Source organism: Zeugodacus cucurbitae, chromosome 6, assembly GCF_028554725.1.
Source record: "Zeugodacus cucurbitae isolate PBARC_wt_2022May chromosome 6, idZeuCucr1.2, whole genome shotgun sequence".
NCBI classification, from domain to species: Eukaryota; Metazoa; Arthropoda; class Insecta; order Diptera; family Tephritidae; genus Zeugodacus; species Zeugodacus cucurbitae.
This window is the reverse complement of record NC_071671.1, coordinates 15686940-15703719: the sequence shown is the minus strand read 5'-3', so window position 1 is coordinate 15703719 and position 16780 is coordinate 15686940. Positions and strand designations below refer to the sequence as shown.

Here is a 16780-nt window from a genome sequence, read left to right as displayed (position 1 = left end):
TCAGCAGCATATGGCAGGCTTTGATTCGGTCCAGAAGGTTTTTTGCGTCAAATCATGCGGCACCCAAACATCAACTTTTTTTGTGTATCCAGTCTTCTGCAGATGGTTTCAAAGGATTTGGTGACTAACTCCCATCTCCTGAGCGATGTCACGACATGCCACATGCCGGTCTAATACGATGTTTTCCATGATTTGATCGGTATTCGTCGTCACAGGTCTTCTGCCGGTCCATGGTGTCGTTTTTACCCGCTCTGAATCGTCGAAACCATTCCTCCGCAGTTCGAATCATCCCCCAAAACACCATTAATCTCACGGAACGTTTTCGGGTTTGCCTTTAACGAAGGATAACTTTAAAATAGCGCGAATTTCGGCGTTAGTGAACTCCATGTTTACACGTCTATAACTATTGAACGCAATATCCAAATTAATCATGCATAGCGTCGTCAATAGGTTATGGTCAAGACCTTTCAAATATGTATGGTATTGCCAGATATGAGCTCTGTAGCGCTATATACATTCAAAAGAAAAAAAGCGGAAGATTTTACAACCTAATATTACATATTTTTATTAAGACTTGTGAAACCAATGATTCGTTACATCTTGTGCTCGCCTTGGTAGATGGAAAGGGTCTCAGTGGAAATAAAGGAATTTGATGGATTTTATCCAACTAATGCTGTTTTCGAGGCCTTCGTGCAAAGTGAAAAAATGATCTGAAAAAATTTACTGGATTTAATCATGGAAATGGTTCCAAAATCCGTTTTCGCATATAAGTAACTGTTCATTTGTGCTCAAAATTAAAAAGTGTTTGGCTGGATTCATAATAAAACTCTAACATTTTAAGCAGTTGAAAAAAAATGTAAGCTAAAAATACCTAGAAGTATTTTTTATAAATTAAAATACTATAATTGATAAAAAAATATGATAGTTTTGTAGCAAACGCTTTGATTTTCCAGTTGAGATATTAACATTACTTATTGTATTTCGATGGCACTCTGAACATCTCTCTTAATTTTTTTTGTAGAACTGAGAGTGAGGAGAGTTTCTGATCGTAAATTAATTTCTGAGAACACAGACAAAAATGACGCACTCTCTTCTGAAAGACCAAAATCTCAATATGTATTGATCATTCAAATTTAGAGGCACTAAATATACATATATTCATGACTCCATGGAGAATATGAAGAGAGTAAGTATTCGTAACTTCTTTAGCTGGCTTTGTATATTAATTCAATGTTAAAAAAAAACTATCTTCACAAAAACTTTTCTTCTTATTTCTAAAATAAGGATATTTCATTCGAATCTGTAGTTCGCACAATACTTCTCATCAAGTTTATATTATTAAGAAAGTTGTAGATATAATATATTAAATTCAGTACTCTTTTTTCGAGCCTAATCCCCGCGGTGGGCAGGTCGAATTTGGTGGAGAAGAGGCGCGGCAACCTTTTTCACGGATGGATCCAAGTTCAAAGGGAATGTTGGAGGAGAAGTCCTCTGCAAGGAGCTTGGCGTGAAGTAAAGCTTGAGGCTGCCAAATTACTGCAGTGTTTTTCAAGCGGAGGTGGCTGCCATAAAGGCAGCATCTGATAGATTACTCAGATGCACTTCCTCCGTACGCTTCTGCCTGCAAAAATTCGCGAAAGGCTCAAAGCGCTTTGTCGTTACTTCATTCATTTTTAGGAGTTTGCCGTATCGCAAAGGACTGGCGTTAGCTGTCCAAGTGGGATCTCTTGTGGCACAGGAGATCAGCCACTCTAACCTAACGTAACCTATTTATCGACAGACTGCTTTATAAAAGAATATAGTTCTGAGCAAGGTTAAATAAACACTTTTCTTCAGAATCTATTGTCTTCTGTGGCAGCAGTTGTGACATTTATTAATAAATTCGATATTTATTAATAAACTTTTATTCCGTTCTAATGTCGTAAAGGGCATAACATGACGGTAATAATAAATTTTATGGTTTTTCCGACTTCCGTCGATTTTATTTCTTTTCAAGCAGCAAATTATTATTGCAGATACATACATACATACGAAAATTTATATGAATTTACATATGTACATGAATTTATTGCTGCGCAGGTGCATATGTTTTTGTAGAGGACGTCTGTTGCGGAAAATTAACTGCGAAAGATATTAAATGACATCACATTTTTTATGAAATAATAGAAATTATTCGTCTTGATTAGTTTTATTTTGCTGAAAGGAGAGTTCGTAACCGAGTACAAGGTTCTTTTTTTAGCTTGAGTCGCTTATATGCGTACATATGTATATGTTTATAACTACAGTGGAACTTCTCTAACACGAATCGCCATAATACACAAAATAGCTTCGAGTTAGAGAGACTTCGAGTTATAGAAATTTTCATTAAAACATACAATTTTTCAAACAGGTATAAAAAGTATATATTTACCCACAGTTTAATTATGTATTATGCCCTGGTCGAAAAGTTCAATTTATGGAAGGAGATTTGTATGAAATTTGACTTCTATTGCCCATTCAAGAGTTAGTTATGGAGAACTTCGAGTTAAGGAAGTTTGAGTTATGGAAGTTCCACTGTAGATTAAAAAAGTCAAAATAAAAATATTTTTCCTCAATAAAAGTTTGCTAATTTTTTTACAAATAAAAAAATATTATTTTTAAGGTTTTTCAAAAAATTAGTTTTTAATAAAAATAAAAAGTTTTAAATTTAAATTTTTTTTAAATAAAATATTTTTTTTTAATTTAAAAAAAAAAATGGTTTTTTTTTATATTTCAAAAAAATTGTTTATAATAAAAATTAAATTTTCTAAATAAATATTAAAATTAAAAATAGTAATTTAAATTATTTTATAATAGGAGTTTTCTTTACTTCAATTTTATTTTTTATTAAATCCCCCTTATGCATCTTAACCTCACCCCCTAATTCTTACTAATTACAATTATTTATAAAATCAATACCACCACATTCATTTATTTACCATATACCATTCAACAAACCTCTCTCCTCTCAACTGCTTCTTCTTCCGAACAACAACTCCTGCTAGTAGTGAGTATACTCGTAATACGCAATATTTACGATTTTTATATTCTGAAAACAGCTAAATACAACATTTTCGCCAAAACCAACACGCAAATCCACTTTCACGCACGCAATATGGTATGCCAGGCTGTCGTTGCAATATATCAGCAACACATACACACACACACATACACATGCAATCAATATCCTGCGGGTACATATTACCGTTTTAAATATAGTCTACAAGTGGCATATGGTTGGGTGAGTGAGGGAAGTAGAGGGGTGTCTTAGGTATTTTTGGAGTCTTAATGGCAGTAGAGTACACATACACTTTCATACGCACTAACAATTAATACAAACATACAAATTTCGCAGTTCACATAATAGAAATTTAATATGACTGCATATGAATTTTAATGATGACGAACGTCGCCATCTTTATTATGGTTATGTTTACTGTTGTTAGTGCTATCAACGTTGTTATTAAAGTTAGGTGTGTATGTGTGCGTTAAAGCTCAGTTTGGTAGCTTATGCCTGAGTGTGCGTGTACATAAATTTCACATTTATTTTATGTATTTTCAATTAAAACGCAATACATTCTAATATTGTTTCTTACTTTAGCTGAAAAAGTTTATGTACTACAGCTTAAAAGCATACAAATCGTTAATAACTCAAAAATAATATTGAGAGTAAATATTTTTCGATTTCTTGCATCACAATACCTTACTTCTTTCATTCATAACTGATAATAGTTGATTATGTTAAAGCTTTCGAAAAGCTTTAGACTCCCCAGCTGATTCTTTGCTAGTATTTTAATCAGTTCTGAATCTGAAAAGAGATATTTGATATTCTCTGTTAGTAGTTTCATGGTCTTTTGTAGTTGGAGAGCTTCTACAGTTGCAAAGAGCTTTCAAAGCGTGTTACAACAATGTGTTGGTTTTTTTGAAGTGTCCTACACTCTTCATGTTATAACTTCTACCAATTATCTAACAAACATTTCACGGTAACTTCATACTAGGCGTTTTCTCAGACCCTTAGATATATTTAAAATTTGTTAACTACAAAGTTAAGAGCTTTTTAAATATTTTACAACTTTCAGTTGCCAATGACTCATTAAATTTAAACACAATTTTTCCTTGTTTATGCCATCTAGTATCGATGAAGCTCGAAGTGAATAGACGAACTATAAATCCGAAGCGAGTAGTGAAAACTATATTTTCTTTCAAATCTGTTGAACGATGGTTTCTTCCTCATATCGTTTGATCCAATTAAAAGGCCATTCAATTTAACTAAAAATATGTAGGTGAAACAGAGATATTGTAAGAAAGCTTGACTGTTTCGAGGTTAGATCACCAAAGCTCGGTCGGTAATCTTAATGTGACGGAGTAATGCAGCCATCGGGTTTACACGGTTGTAATTAATACGAGTATAACCTAAACATTTAGAATGACCCTTTTTTCTTCCGGTTGAGTTACAAGAAATAAAAGCGATACATGTTTTGTAGGAAGAGAGTAGTTCTTTCTTTCTTAAACTCAAATGGGACGACGACCGTTAAATTCCTTTATAAGTTAAGCTTTTTTTACATTTCAGCAATGAATTGCTTTCAGAATGAACTTAGAGATATCAAGACCCATAAGATACTTAGTTAATTAACTATTGTCGCATGTTCACACTCATTACTACTTTTTGACTTTGATGCCTTATCCGATGCCAGTTCTGCGAGGTAATAAATTGGCACATTTTAGCAGAAAATTTACTATTAAACATTGTATGTGTAGGCGACGATTCAAGCTAATTGATCCTAGATATTTCTTTTGAATTAAAGATTCGAGTTTTGTATTAAGAATGAAGAAGAATGTTTTCAGAACCGCTGAGTTCTCGTAACGGATCTATTTATGTTATGTTTAGAGAATTAACTACAGCAACATCAACAATGATTTCCCCTATTTGAATAGTTCTCTAGATCTATAATTTTCTTTCGAGAAACTGTAATTTCCACATGATTCGTTGTGTAGTAAATGGACCTAACGTATAGATGATAAAAGAAGAAAAATGTTAGGAGAACAAAATTCTGTGAAGGTGTTTGCTTTCCATTGTTTGTTCTAAATATTACAAACAAATAAATTTATTTAATTCAATAACTGTTGGATCTCATATATCTGAGTAGGGTCATACTTCTTTCTTGAATTTTACGTATTCGAAGGACTTAGGTTTAACTATTTTAGGGAACTAAGGCATATCTAAATTTTGACTTTGTGCATCCAACGATTAGTAATCAATGTCAAAAGGCAATCCCAACTTATGTTAGGTCTTTAAGGAAGTACTATTTTTGGGGGTCCCTGAAGGGGACGCTAGGGCTTTGGGGTTCTTAAGGTTATTGAAATTTGAATTGTGTTTCTTGGCACTATTGAAATTTCCGCTACAAAAAAATCGATTTGTATCCTAAAATTGTTAGAATGCTACAACATGAAGCACACATTAGGACAAATACCAAAAATGGCGATAAATTGACGAACAAATATTTTTATAGTATCATCTTTTATTTCAGGCACTTAAAGCAACCGCTGTGAAATGAAAATGAAAACATACAACCCCAAACCAATAACAGCTGCCGTTTATTTTTAATAATACAAAATTAAAATACTCCACAAAAATTCTAATTGAAATTCACCATTATGCTGGCGTCGAAAGCGTTTGAAAATACTCAAAGCTCTGACAGTTATTGTAGAATGGCGAACGATTTGCCGGCGGCAGCAAGTTCAATTCCACACCCATACCGCTGATGTTTGATGCGCACACTTGTCCTTGAACGCCATACGAGAGCACAGCGCTAGCGTTGCTAACTTCGCCCAGGGCGAATTTCGCACACCAAAATTTTATTTGCGCACTATTTTCATGCTTCCATTCATACTTCATGCGCTAATGCATTGCTGCCATTTACTCTCAACACAATTCAACTTCTTCCCTCTCACCCACAGCCTCTCGCCCAGCCCGCATTTGCTCTATGCAAATTTATGCATTTAAATAAAATTTCCGCTATATTCGCCAGCAGCCATTTTCGTCGCTAAATTTTAATGATTTGAGTGCGATTTTTTCATTATTATTACTGTTGTTGTTGTTTTTTCCCCTCTTAGTTGCTTTCATTCGCTTAACGACAATTTATTGAAGTGCCGCTTTAATGAACGCAGAATGAAATGCAATTGACCCGAGCTACTACCTTTCTATTGTGGTTGTGTGTGTATGTGATTAGCGTGGGTGTGGTGGTGCCATATAGTATTGCCAGAGGTATATTCTAACTAAATTGCGATGGATATACATACATATATAAAGTTGCATGAATATTTCTATGAAATAAATTTTATTGAATTATTTTTATAACAGGTGGCAACGCTACCTTAAAATATTTTCTTTTTGTTTATTTTATTTCAAGTTTTCTTTGAAATTTTCAACAAATTCGTATATTTATAAAATTTTTAATTTAAAAATTTCAAACAGGTGGCAACATTTATCATTTTTTTCTTAAGCTATTAATTTTATTGAGTAATTATTGATATCGGTTATTTTATAATGTTATATTTATTTAAAAGTATATTTGTTTATTAAAAAATTTCAAACAGATGGCAACTTTTACATTTTTTGTCTCAGCTTTGCGTTAATTACATTGAGTAATTTAAATATTGAAATCAGTTGTTGTTATAATATTATATTAGGTCTACAATTTTGCTTCGGCCGTTTTCCAATAGATGTCTCTAGGGTCAAGCACTGGTCGATTAAATCGTTTTATATCGATCTTGGACATTTGTGTCAACATTAACCGAACTAAATTTTGTAGAGATCTGTTTGCATCTCAAACTTATTCTCAACTGAAAATGTCACTTTTTGAGCCGAATTTTCGACATTTGTGGGATTGTCTCTAGGGTCAAGCACTGGTCGATTAAATCGTTTTATATCGATCTTGGACATTTGTGTCAACATTAACCGAACAAAATTTTGTAGAGATCTGTTTGCATCCCAAAATTATTCTCAACTGAAAATGTCACTTTTTGAGCCGAACTCTCAACATTTGCGGGAAATTTTGCTTTTCTTTTTTAATTCCAAGAAAAGTGCGGCTGAGGCTCATCGAATGCTTTCGGATACGTACGGTGAGGCTGTCCTAAATGAAAAGAACCTCAAATTTACAAAGAAAACGGTGGAAGCAACGTTTTAGACCAATACTATTTATTTAAAAGTATATTTGTCTATAAAAGTTCCAAACAGGTGGCAACCCCATAACATACATTTTATTTTATTTAGTATAAGCAAGTACAAACATAAAAAAACAGCAACACAATAATACGTGCTTGTATATTTTAATTGTACAATGCGTGGCCCCAATTTCTCTAAGCACTCGTGCTGAATTGCTGTATGCGAAGTAAATTGCTGCCGAAATCGTTGGTCCTGTTTGCCGTGTGCAATTTAATGGCGCCAGTAATTTGTAGTGATTTGTAATAAATGAATAGAAAAATGCGAAGCAAAGTAGTGGTGTGCTTAACTTAATCGAAATTGAGGGATATGGTGGAATCATTTCGAAAATAAAAACATTATTTTTTTGTGGATCTATAATTTATAATCGCGAAATCGTATAAATTATTTTTACCAGACAAAAAATAAGTCAGGTTAGAAATATAACATGTTAGATCTCTTTCCCTCACCTGTTTTATTTGCAAGATTTTCCCCCAAAACATTCACTTTTGAAATTTACTCCTTCCATAGTATTTCCTCAGTGCTTTTTGCGGTCCCAGAAATATAAATATATTTAGTTGGGGAACCTCCTTAACAACATTGCCATAAATTCATTTCTGAATCCATCCAACTGTTTTCATTCATAGGAGATTTTAGTCCGTTGAGAAGTAGTCTAGTATCATAATTTTAGGAATCTCCCGAAATATATTGCACAGAGCTATATTTTCATGATAATTGAATCTTATAATATTTTTGTCTCCTCAAAACTAATATTTTTTGACGAAAAAGGATTAAAATTAATACGCTCAGTATAATAGTCTATATTCTCTTAGAAAATTTTGAGATGTAATTTTTGTAGAGATATTTACCTCTGAAATTATTTTGAGAGATGACTAATGGATTCAATCCTTTTTGAGATGGCAAATTCATTAAGTGTATACTAAATTACAAGGAAAATCTACTTATATTTGAAAAATAATATTGTTTAAGATTTTTAATTCTGTTATTCTTTGCATATTTTCAGGCGCACAATTGGGAAACAGCTTTTACTGGTAACTAAAACTAAAACTAAACTTTGGATTTGAGATTTTCTCCTTTAAGGTAAATAAAAATAAATCGAACCCAAACAATAAATATTTAATAATTGTAATATATTAATACAAATATATACATATATGGCATCCATATCGCGTTTAAATATCAAAAGAAGGCAAATCACAACTGCCCACCCCTCAAAAAATGCTGTGACGGCATTTGGTACGACTAAGGAAAAAATTTGTATGACTCATTCATGAGTGACTGCAAATCCAATGGGGTTAGAAGGACAGCGGCAGTGGAGGCTTCAGTCACACACATACACACACATGCAAAATGCGCACCAACTAAATAAATATTTATTACATGTTGCGTATATTTCTATGTAAACGTGTGCACTATTTTTTTCCACAATGACTAAATATATTCCTTTGGCGGTTGGCGTTTGCTTGCTTTGAGGCGTTTGTTTGTTGTTGCCGTACAACGTTTGTGTGTGTCTGCAAATATTTGCGCCTCGTTGCGTACTATATGCGTTCGCTTTTTGACTTCAACCATATTTTACACCATTCATAGTTGTTTTAGCCCCGAGTTGCCTTTGGTCTTGTTTTTATTCCCCCAAAGGGCCACAATCGATGCGCAAATTCATTCACACTTTTTGCTGTGGCTCGCTACCCCACATGAGCTGTCACACGAAGTAATACATAGTATTTGCACAGTATATATGTACGTTTGCTTAGATATGTTTATGAAAAATCGGCGCGTATCGAAAAGGGACTGTTTTCTTTAAATTACTTTGAGATCAGCTGAGCAGATTATCTTAGTAAAGAATTCAGTTTCTAGAAGCATACTTTTGCTGTCGTACTTTAACAGCGCAGTGTAACACATATTTTTGTATTTTTGGTTGTAAAAACAAAAAAAAAAGTGCACAGTTTTAAAAAATTTTGAAAAAATACCAAAAATTTCGACTGGTGGGCTTTAGAGAGTTAAAATTTAGCTATTTTCAGCTCATGATTTTAGTAGTTTTTGTATAAATCGCTGAAGGCTAGATCCACCCGTAACTCAATTTAATACATGATTTTTCAAACAATGCAATTTCGGAAATGACAGAGAAGAAAGCGGTTCAGGTCTTTGTTACACATGTCATATACCCTCTTGTTAGATTTTACTTTTCCATCTCAAACAACGACTCTGAAAGTCTTTCTTAGCCAAATCCTCTCGAACCTTTCGAATTTTCTAAATTGTGTATTTAGTTAAAATATTAATATTATAACTTCATCATTCCCACAGACATGCATGGTATGAAATCGATGATGATTGACATAAATAATTCAGAACTACAGTCTCCTATGCCAATTTGAGTTCTAAAACATAACGTATTCTGAAAAGGTATCGGTAAAATAGTCTCTCCGTACGACATTCCAGCACTTCAATTAATGGTTTTTTTCGCACAGGAGTTAATTGATCAATTAAGCGGCTTTTGCTCGATTAAAGAACTTAATTAGATCGACTTACCATATCAAAGGAATATATTATTACCCTACATTGATTTTTAATCGAATACAAATCGAGTTGAAGTGGACTATGACCCTGTTTAGCTCAATTTAGCTGAAACAATTTGTTTTTACTACTTCATACTTCTATTGAAGATATTTTATTCTCATAAAACATAGATTTCCCTCCCATTTTTAAACATATTTGACAGAATCTAGAGTTTTTATATCGCCTGATTGTTAATTGATCTCTAATGAAGCAATTAGTTAGTTGCTGGTATGTAGACATTTAATTAATTATTGAATTAGAAGAGTAAATTGAATTTGATATTGCACTTCACTATTGTATATTCAATTCTCAAAGCTTACTCTCAATGTTTTCAAGCTCGTTAAAGAATGCTTTCACATTTAAATTTCAATAAACTTCAATAATAAGAAATACTATTTTAATCTGTCTAGGAATATGATCTGAATAATATCTTTACATTTTAAAGAGCCGGTCTGCATTTACATCCAACTCATGGATCCAATTATCCTACAATCTTCCGATCTAAAACAGTTTTCTTCAGTGATAATTATGCACTTTATAGTTGTTCTTAATTAATGACGAGACAACCCAACCGACTTCATTAAGTTACTTCGAGCGGTCATTAAAGAGTGTTCAAAAAGTTTTTTGGGGTGACTAGCGAATTAACAGTCCTTAGACACACTTAAATCAATATCGACTCATATTTTATGTGTTTATCGTATAGTCTAATCTGTGTCAACAAATTAGTTTAGAGTTTCAGTTATATCAGCTTTTCCTTTCTAATGGCCTTTTCGCACAGGAGCTAATTGATCAATTAAACTATCTTTGCTCGATTAAAGCGCTGATTTAGATCGATTTACCTTACAAAATAAAAATCTCATGTTTCTGCATCTTCTAACTTCTTATGAAAAGCAGAAGCAAAAATTTATAACAGCTCTTTCGATTATCGAGTAGCCGGCAGTGTGAAGGACAAAAATTGGACCAAACAACTTGCAAAAGTGTTCATTTCCACATATCGTTCGCTTCTGACCCAATGATTTCTCCACTACACTTGGAATGATGTTTCTACTCAAATCTGTCGAATCTAATCTTATCTGTGTCGAATACCATTCAAGACACACATCAAAAATAAAAACAGAAACTGGATATCAAACAGGAGAGTACGCGCCACATATTTCTTACGCTTACAACACAAATATTTCATTATATTATTGTCTTGTTATTTTGACTTCCCTTTCACAAAGATTTCTACGAAACACTTCTTTTGATGCCTCCTAACTCATTTTACAACTTCAGCACATATATTTATTTCTTCGAAACATTATTATTTGCACAGTCTTTACTCTCTTGATACTTTACTCAACCACACTCCCCCTTCCACATTTGCGCCTTACCAATTCTTTTGCACGCTGCTTCATTTAATTTCAATTTATTTGTGCTGTTGCCCTTTGGGTCCAAAAGCAAGAGAGCAAACATTTTCAATTACATTTGTGTGCGATTTAATTTGGGGCACGTGTCGCATGTGAGTGAGTTCAATTGCTTGTCTGAGGCGCAGCGGTACACAACGCACCAAAAATACCAGTGAAATGCCTCACCCGCTGTTTAATTGTTTATTGGACCCCTGAAGGTGGTGCGTGTCAGCTCACTCTGACGGCTCACTTTTAACACGACAACTGTGGCCGCAGGCTACTAAAAGAACCATTTATGTAGATATTTAAATTGCAGCTGGTGCTCGCATCTCGTATTTGCGCTCATTAGATTTGCGCCCACAACAGAATTCATCAAACCTTGCTTTGTTTCGGCACCAAACAGCTGCGCTTACTCGTCACTGGTTTCAGCCTTGCCGCCTGAGTTCAATTCCACATAGTGATTCTCTTTGTGCGCGCTTAGAGCACAAGGCTATTTATTTAGTATGTGCAATTTTTTGGTGGTGTTGTTGTGCCGAGCTTTCGTATTATTGGACTTTTTGAAAGGTAAAGGTCGTTCAGCGACTTCCCATGAAAAGAAAAATATATGAAAATACCTCTCTTTAGTGCGTAAATATATGTATCGTATGTATGAAGCGTCAGTAACTCGTCGGATGACTTTTTAATTAAGTCAGTCGAATAAATTCAATAAATTTGACAATAATTGCTTCGCAGCAACGGCTAAACGCCATTTATGGACATCTGAAACATTGTACCTAACCAAAGTGACTGCCGAAATTATCTGGAATGAGAAGCGCTAGTAAACTTTTCAACTTTGAAATTCATGGAAGACATGCTGAAGTTTTTAAGCATAAAATTTTCAGTAATAAATGTTGCTTACTTCGTATATATACTCGTTGTATATCTAATTAATACACATAAGTATTTGAGATTAATTTGATTCTTTACCTTAAATTAATTGCTTGAGTCAACAGCTGTTGTGTTAATTATATTAGTGCGAACCTACAGGTCATCTGTGAGCTGAAATGCGAGTGTGGAGTACCTCAAACATAGTAATGGGTAGAAGCTGACAATCAATGTATTTTTAAAGCCTAAAACATGCACCGTGCACCTTTTGAGGCTCAATGCGCGCTTAAAAGAAAGAGCTCTTACTAACCAAGCTTCGATGATTTTCCCAAAATTTTTATTCAAGCGAAAAAATATAGTTAATATATTGAAAGCATATGACTTTGCCAAATGGTAGGTAGGTAGGCAGGTAAAATGGATGTCAGATGACGCATCTAGGCCTTTAGGAGGCCCATTGTGAATCCACCGGGACCAGAATTCCCTTACACTACAATGTCCACTTTGAACCAATCTGTGGCTTTTATGAAGTTGAACAACACAACAAGTTTAATGGGCAACCTCCGAGATATCGTCGAGAAAATCGTGTCCAATTGTTGCCATTCTTTTCCTGTACAATGCTTTGCATTCACATAGAAGATGCTCAAAAGTCTCTTCTTCTTCTAGTCATTGTTCGGTAACTCCAGTCTGTCGGCATGTCTCCTACTAGAGTTCTTATGCCCTTCATTGTAAATTTCAGTAGGCAAGTACAGCCTTTATTTCAATTAGACCAAGACCGTTTGCCTACTAGTTAAGCAATAGATTCTTTCTACCGGGATTCAGTCCAATCTATGACCTGCTTATTAATTAAGTGTCTACAAGTGGCCAACGGCATGTATATACCTTTACTGGAATCCAATTGTAAGGTTGAGCATAATCTGGCTAGTTCATCTGCTTCACAGTTACCTGGAATATCACTGTGTCCAGGAACCTATTGCAAGTTTATCGTGTAGTAAAAAGTCAGTTCCATTAATAGCTTATGAAGTTATTTCGTGGGGTCATTAAACTATATTCAAATAGTTTTGGGAGAAACTACCGATTGCCAGTCCTTTTGGCACCTTTTAATCCATATATTTTTCTATTCTGTAACGTTTAATTTAGTCGCCTTGATTATTTGTGTACTCCAAAGTACTTTGTGATTCCAGAATAACCCTAAAGTTAGACCTCAAAAGGCCTTAAACCCATCACAAATTGGCTTACCTGATTTAGATAGAATCTAGTTAGTCCACCTAGATAGATGAATGTGACAGATCCAAGGTGTTCTAGTTAAATAATTTTTTTATTTAGTGTTGTACATATATTTGTTCAGTCCAGGAACTAAAGTGAACAGTTAGGCATCACCTTATACTCTCATTAACAATGAGAACTGTCTATTACGGAATTCACTGCATCATAGTATAATTTCCAAAGTGCACATAAAATAGAATTATCATAAGAATAGATAAAAGTTCGCGTTTTTTGCAAGCCTTGTTAGTAATTTAGCCGAGCTTACACTCTCCCTAAATATTCCTTTCAAATTGACTTCATCTGATAAATGAGCAGTAAAGATTTTAGCCGTATTCGCAGGAATAATAGAAGAACTGATAAGATATTTCAGTGTTGCATTTAGAGGCCAGTCAGTGGTTGTAAAGGAGCTGTTCGAAAAAGCTTTGTTTTATGTTGGACGGAAGGAGTTTCGATCACAGTCAGGTCCTCTGCAGTGCACACCCGTAAAAATCTTGGTCCCTACAGTTTTATTATTGTAGTTTTGCTTACTTTAATTCCTGCCGAGCAAAGCATCCCGCAAGAGCTTTCGACCCACACAAGCTCACCTTCAGCTAAATTTTTACTTTTTTTTACTTATCCTGAAGTTAGAAGCTGCAAAGCTATCAATTATCTCTTTACCCCCAAAAAAGATTGAAAGTCTTTCACCTTTGTAAAAGTCAGTTGACCTTAAAGCCGAGTCAGCAGCGAAGACAAATTGCAAAGCGTTCATTGATGAGGTAAACCAGCCGAAGCTTTGTGTGGGGTTTTTAAACTCTCTCTATGTTTATGTGTTTTTGTTTCGTAACCATGCTGCGTACACCGTTATATGATGAATGTGTGGCTGTATTTGTTGGCGCGTGTGCGCTAACAAAGCATGCAACAACAAACATGTCCATATATGTATGTGTTGTTGTTGTACTACCTTTTGGCAATTTTAAGTTATTGTCCTTTTGCAATTTTCTTATTGTTGGTGTTATTGTTGTCACTTTTAAAGCTATATACAAGCTCAGCGTGTGTGTCATTGACAGCGAACGGTATATCGCCAGTCTCCGTTGTCCTTGGCGAGTCTTTCAAATTCATGTATATTTTGTGTGCGTATTTGTGTGTCTTATTTGTTGTTATTTATTGTCTATGGTGTTGTTTTTGTTGTGCTGCGCTTCCAACTCATTTGACAGTTTAATCACTGTCTGGTAGTTACGTCGTGAAATCGCAAGAATTCGCTAATATGAACTGACACACGCTGCGCAAAAATTTCGTTGCCGTTATGCTTTGGTGTTCGAACGAGAGTGTACTTAATGCCATGATGTAGATATATATATATATATTTATTTATATATTACAACAACAATAGAGTAACCATAACTTTCTTCTCAATGATGAGCTTTATAGTGCCTTTTTTGTTTTTGTAGTTGGTTTGTTGCAATGATCTAAGAAGAATTGATTATGCTCGTGTTTTTGCATAATTGAGCGCTGATAAAGGACGATATGTCTCGCAGCTTCTAAATTTTAAAAATGTCAACCCTTTGTGGGATTAGCATAAAATTCATTATATATTTTCGAAATTCGTCTGTCATCTTAAATTCTTATTAATCAGGAATGAGATATGAGTATGCAGTTATTGAAATTTTTTATTTACCAAAATTTCAGCTTTTAATAATATTTCTCTTAAGATTAATTGCACAATTTTTAATCGCGAAAATTTCTAGTAGTCCTTGTAAAATAGAAATGTAATATAGAAAATAAATTAAATTTAAATTTAGTAAGTACATGATGGGAGCATATGCGGTTTTTTAACCAAGAAAATAGGAAAAAGTGTGTGGGGGTAATTTTTGGATTCTCGTGGTGGATTTGGAAGCAATTCGAAATCTTGTAATTTTGTCACCCATTTCACAATCTTCTATAAACATTTTGTAGATTTGTTTTTGATGTTTTTGACGTCTATTGGGTTCATCGTATTTGGTCGTACTTTGGTTTAGAGAATATTTAAACCCCACCTATGAATGTTGGTTCCACATAACGCAGAGATCGGATAAAACTCAAATTTAGATAGCATGTGTATTTAGTCACAACGCAGTTAGTATATCTAGAGTTGTGTATTAGTTAAAAGTTCTAGATTACTACTTCAAACAAGAACTGTACGCACTGAACGAACCGTTGTTGATCTGATATGACACTTGCCCAACTTCGTTCTGGGTATTGCAGTAGATTAAACTATTACTTATCCAGAATAGACCTCGACATAGCATATCTTTATTACTAGTATATAGAGGAAAGATTTGTATGTATGTTTGTAATGAATAAACTCAAAAACTACTGTGCCGATTTCAAAAATTCTTTCACCATTTGAAAGCCACCTTCACCCTAACATAGGCTATATTTATTGCTAGAATCTTAACTTTCTGGAAATAGTTCCCAGGTGAGGGTATCAAAAAGACTCCGTGATGGAGAATCTTAATCTGAAACTGAAAACCACCTTGCAAGTCCTTCTCTTCGCAACGCAGTCGCATGCCAGTGAGTCGAGTAACGTGCGCTCGCTGAACAAAATTTCAAAACCTCCCAAGTACGCGCTTGAGAGTCGAATATTCGAATATACAAGATCGCACTAGGGCGTCGAGCTCTGAGCATTCCCAACGCCTTCATAATCAGAGAGAAAGACAACGGACGCCAAAGGCTAGAGGTCGTAATCAAGTTTTAGCTCATTGCAAATAAAATATAATTTCATGTTCGAATTTTACTCATTTTACTTTTTTAAATGAACCCGCGCAAGAAACGGGAAAGTACATACTAATGTATGGGAGAGTGTGCAAAAACTCATAACTTTTGAAATGTTTGTTTAAACCCGTGCAAAGCCGGAGCGGTTTGCTAGTATATTATATATGTATATTTTCTGTAACCAACGGATCTCCGCATGATTCAAATGAAATCCCTATCGTTACCCAGTATTATACTAGCTCAGAGTCTGGAAGTGCCCCAGAATACCATATTCTTTATCTGTTTTAAGATATCCAATTTTTCCTTAATACCCTGCGACCAGTATTTTGTCCAGCTTTTCCGATGACAACCTACTTGCGTTTACGATCGAGACCGAGATGTGGGAATGATATACGTTAAACTGATGGTGATTTCTCATAGACTTGGATTTCTAAAGCGATGTAATATTTAATACTAATTTTAATAATCAATACAAGATTTTGTTCTTTATGAGCATATTTGAAGACCCTAAATTACAGAAACTCTTGAGTGTGTGCGCATATGCCTATACCAGATTTCTTTAACTCAGCTGCCAACTCCATACTGAGCGCTCTTTAGCGTTTGCATGACGCATCCTAGAACAATTAAGCTCGAGTACACACGCACGCCTACTTGAGCCAATATTTTCATTTGTTTGTACGCTTACAGAATATAGTACTTGCATGACTGCCTATTCAATCGGTTTATGTGCAAACATACCCAC

The 16780-nt window shown here is 34.4% G+C and overlaps 1 protein-coding gene across 7 annotated transcripts in view; it reads left to right on the top strand.

Moving 5' to 3' along the window:
• The window catches only part of LOC105213275 (kinesin-like protein unc-104), a 100273-nt gene that overhangs the window by 33415 nt on the left and 50078 nt on the right, over nucleotides 1-16780 (top strand). For 6 of the 7 annotated variants that reach the window (XM_054232987.1, XM_054232983.1, XM_054232990.1 and 3 more), the window contains exon 2: nucleotides 8244-8320. The gene's annotated coding sequence lies outside the window, so the exon portion shown is untranslated. Of the gene's footprint in view, nucleotides 1-1167; nucleotides 1187-8243; nucleotides 8321-16780 lie in introns of those variants that run through there. The other variant, XM_054232986.1, reaches the window with a different exon arrangement.